Below are 4,594 nucleotides of genomic sequence, written 5' to 3'. Positions count from 1 at the left end.
GGCAGGACAAGAATAAAGATGCAGACATAGAGAATGGACTTGAGGACACGGGGAGGGGGAAGGGTAAGCTGGGACGAAGTGAGAGAGTGGCATGAACATACATACACTACCAAATGTAAAATAGCTAGCTAGTGGGAAGCAGCCGCATAGCACAGGGAGATCAGCTCTGTGCTTTGTGACCACCTAGAGGGGTGGGATAGGGAGGGAGGGAGGGAGACGCAAGAGGGAGGAGATATGGGGATGTATGTATATGTATAGCTGATTCACTTCATTATGAAGCAGAAACTAACACACCATTGTAATGCAGTTATACTCCAATAAAGATGTTAAAAAAGAAGATCATACCCATCTCTTACAATTCAACAATAAGAAAACAAACAATCCAATTAAAAATGGGCAAAATAGGGACTTCCCTGGCGTTCCAATGGTTAAGACTCCGCACTTCCACTTCAGGGGGCAAGGGATCGATCCCTGGTCAGGTAACTAAGATTCTGCATGCCATGCAGCACGGCCAAAAAAAAGGGGGGGGGGCAATATATTTGAATAAACACTTTGCCAAAGAAGATATACGGGTGGCATATAAGCACATAACATCATTAGTCATTAGGGAAATACAAATTAAAACCACAATAAATACTGTCATACACCAGCCAGAATGGCTCAAATCTAAAAGGTTAAAATGTTGACCATACCAAGCGTTGGTGATGACGTAAAATAACTGGAACTCACTCACACTGCTGGTAGGAATGTAAAATGCAGCAAACGCTTTGGAAAACAGTTTGGCAATTTCTTAAAAATGTAAACATACACTTGTATGATCCAACCAATAACAGTCCTGGGTATTTTACTTAATACGAATGAAAGCATAAGTTCATAGAGACTTCTACACAAATGTTTATATCAACTTTACTTGTTATAGCAAAAACTGGAAATAACTCTAATGACTATTATTCGGTTCTGATAAACAAACTGATATATTCATATAATGAAATATTACTCAGCAACAAAAAGGAATGGACTATTGATACATTCAACAACACAAATGAATCTCAAAATAATTATGCTGAGTGAAAGAAGCCAATAATTACACTGAGTGAAAGGACCCACACCCCCAAAATTGTATATACTGTATGATCCATTTATATAAAATGATGAAAAATTTATTAACATTACCATCACCTGCTGAACATAAACATCTCACCAAATATTGCTTTAGGATCTCATTATAATTGCTTACCATTAATTTTATTTAGACTACCATTTGCTTTTTCTAAGCAGTCTAAACAAGTCACTTCGGGCTCCCAGGGTTTCTGGGGCCCTTTCTAGGACACCTACCACCCTCTAGTCTAACTGTCTGGCCCCGGGTCTGTCTTCAACAGAATGCAGTCTCCACAAGGCATGTGGAATCTTACCCCTCTGTCCTCGGCGCCCAGCACAGTGTGTAGCCAGTGTTCACACTCAGTAAGATGGATGAGGTCATTCAGGAAGGCAGCCAGGAGCTTGCAGAGTCTAGCAGCTCACACCCCCTTCATCCTCTCATCCCCTGATTCACAAACCTGTTCAGGTGGAGGCAGAGAATGCGTGGAAAAGCCATCTCGTGCAAACCATGAACACCCTTCGGAGAAACTGTGACATTTCCGTCAGAAGCATGCTTGTTTTTCATACCAGTTAAGCTGTCAGATTAAAACTGATGGGCCATTTCCTCATTTTTCAGCCCATATTCCTTTGCTACTTTATGCATTTATTTCATCCAGGAGCACTCTGCCAGCAAACAAAACTGTCAGGGGAGGAGGGGAAGAGCGAAGATGTAAGAATAACAAAAAAGGGAACATTTTACACTGAGCTAATTCTACCCATTTCCTTTTGTTTTTTGGATGGATTGGGAGAGATGACCGATCTGCCCCGGTCTGCTCTGTCCCACTCTCAGACCTTTGCCATTTGCGAAACTCCACTCCATCCTTAGTCCTGATTCCTTACATCCTTTTCTTGGCCTAAGCACCATTTCCCCCAAAATAAGGTCCCAAAGAGAAAGGGGAATGGATGCAGTGGCCATTGGGGTTATGGTGTGAGCTCTTGGCCTGAGTTTTGTCCTTTAATCCTCCCAGTGTCCCTAAGAGGTCAGTGGTGTTGGCTGTCCCTGTGTTCCAGAGGAGGAAACAAAGAGGGGCGATCCCTGCCCAGGACACAGGGCCAGGGAGAGTGCAATTCACCCAAAGGCCGCAATTTTGACCACCATGCACTATGGCCGGTTGAGCAATACCACAGGTCCTGGGGCTTCGCTGTTACGGACTGAGGAGAGGGGATTGTTAACACCCAACTCCCCTCACCCCAGCCTGCAGCCCTTCATTCCCGACAGCATGGCTGAGACTCCCGCCTGGTATCTCTTAGATTAGCCCCCAGCTATTTTTATTCTGCCCTTGCTTAGGGAAGAAATACAGTTTGGGCAAACCCTCAGGCCGGGCCCCAGGGGAGACCGCCATTCACCAAGGAAGAAAACAGAGCTTATTTTACATTTTACTATCTTTTTTTAAAAAATCTTTTTTCCTTAGAAGCATCTTCACATTGAGTCACCCTGTTAGATCCCCTCCAGCAGGGCCTTTTGGGCCCCTTAAACTCACCCACACAGTGGTGGAGGCAGGACTTGTACCTGTTGAGTGAAGTCCTATCTCCTGGGCTGGAGGGAAGAGGAGTCAAGGGGAGGGGCTTGGTGGAGGGAAAAGGAACCCAGGAAGGGGAGATGAGAGGATGTCGGGGAAGATAGAGAAGCCTGCAGAAGCCCAGGCTGTGTGTGGAAGAGGTCAGGAATGAGCTGAGGTGGAGGGACCTTGGGGAAATCTGAATGGAGATGACACGGGGGGTCCAGAGCTCACCTGAGTGGAGATAAAACTTTGGTTTTTTTTTTTCTATTTTTGAATTTTACCTTTTTATTTAAAAAATTTTTTTAGTTTATGTTATTGAAGTATAGTTGATTTACGATGTTGTGTTAATTTCTGCTGTTATACGTATATATTCTTTTCCATTATGGTTTATTACAGGATATTAAATATAGTTCCTGTATAATGCTATTTTTTAAATTTTTTAAAATTTATTTTATTGAAGTTGAGTTGATTTACAGTGTTGTGTTAATTTCTGGAGTACAAAAAGTAATTCAGTTATACATATATATACATATTCCTTTATACATAGTCTAACTTTGAAATTCTTGATGATGGTCCTTTAGATGATGGTGACAGCTCTGAGGACATGGATGGATCACCTTGCCTTTGAGAATATGTAGAGCTAGAGAGGGAAGAAGATCTAAGCCAGCATTTAAGGCTGAATAGAAGATGAAGAAAGGGAATTCCATAGTGGTCCAGCAGTTAAGACTCTGCGCTTCCACTGCAGGGGCTGCGGTTCGACCCCTGGTCGGAAACTAAGATCCCACATGCCCCATGGTGCGGCCAGAAAAAAAGAAGAAGATGATGAAGAAAGAAGAGGGGGCAGGAGTTGCCAGAGAAGCAAGAGGAAAACCAAGAGAGGGTGGTGTCACAGAGGTGGGAGGTGTCTGGGAAGAAGCAAGGAGCAGCTGGTCAACGCTGAGGAGGTAGGGTGGGGCTAAGTCCTTCAGATCAGCAGCCTGGAGGTAACTGATGACCTTAGCAAAGCTTGCTTTGGGGAATGACAGGAGTAGAAGCCAGATTGAAGGGACCCAGGGAGTGGGAGATGAGGAGAGGGAGATGTGTCCCGGAAGTCGGGCAGTAAAGAGGAGAAAAGACAGAGCAGTGGCTCAAGGGGGGAAAAAACTCTTCTGTGTCCTGTCCAGACGGACGCCCTCTCCCTGCATAGATCCCCTCCTCCCCCGCTCCCTGCACCCAGGGGCACAGACACCACTGTCATTCTGTATTGCAAGGGTTCCTAACCCCCAGTACTGGTCCGTGGCCTGTTAGGAACCGGGCCGCACAGCAGGAGGTGAGCAGCGGGCCAGCAAGCGAAGCTTCATCTGCCGCCCCCCATCGCTCGCGTTACAGCCTGAACCATTCCCCCCCACCCCAAGGAAAAACTGTCTTCCACGAAACCGGTCCCTGGTGCCAGAAAGGTTGGGTACCGCTGCTGTATTGTACTGAAGGGCAGGGGCCTCCATTTCTGTGCAGTCCTTGGGGGTCTAACACACAGGGGAAGCTCGACAAATACTAGATGCTTTGGATGACACTGACAACAACAATGGAGACGATGCTGAAAATATAAATTCTTGAATATCAGAAAAATCTCCTGTTTGGGGGATTAAAAGAACAGTTAGACTCACCGAGAAGTCTAACTAGTCAGGGCATCTCTTCTGTCTCCGGCCATCCCTCTCAGTCCCGTTCGCTGGTTCCTCTTTTCTCTTCATCCTTATTTCTTCTCTGTCTATACTCAGGTCTCTGGGTGATCTCATCCAACCTCATGGCTTTAAATTCTATCTGCATGCCAGAGACTTCCAAATGTACACCTCTAGCCCCGACTGCTCTCCCAAACTCCACAGACTTACGGAGACACCCGCCTGCCTGTCATCTTAATTGGGTGTCATCTTGACTCAACATGTCCAAAACCAAACCCCCGATCGCCTTCCTCCTTCAGT

The sequence above is a fragment of the Physeter macrocephalus genome, chromosome 2 (assembly GCF_002837175.3).
Source record: "Physeter macrocephalus isolate SW-GA chromosome 2, ASM283717v5, whole genome shotgun sequence".
Lineage (NCBI taxonomy): Eukaryota > Metazoa > Chordata > Mammalia > Artiodactyla > Physeteridae > Physeter > Physeter macrocephalus.
This window is presented reverse-complemented; position numbering follows the sequence as displayed.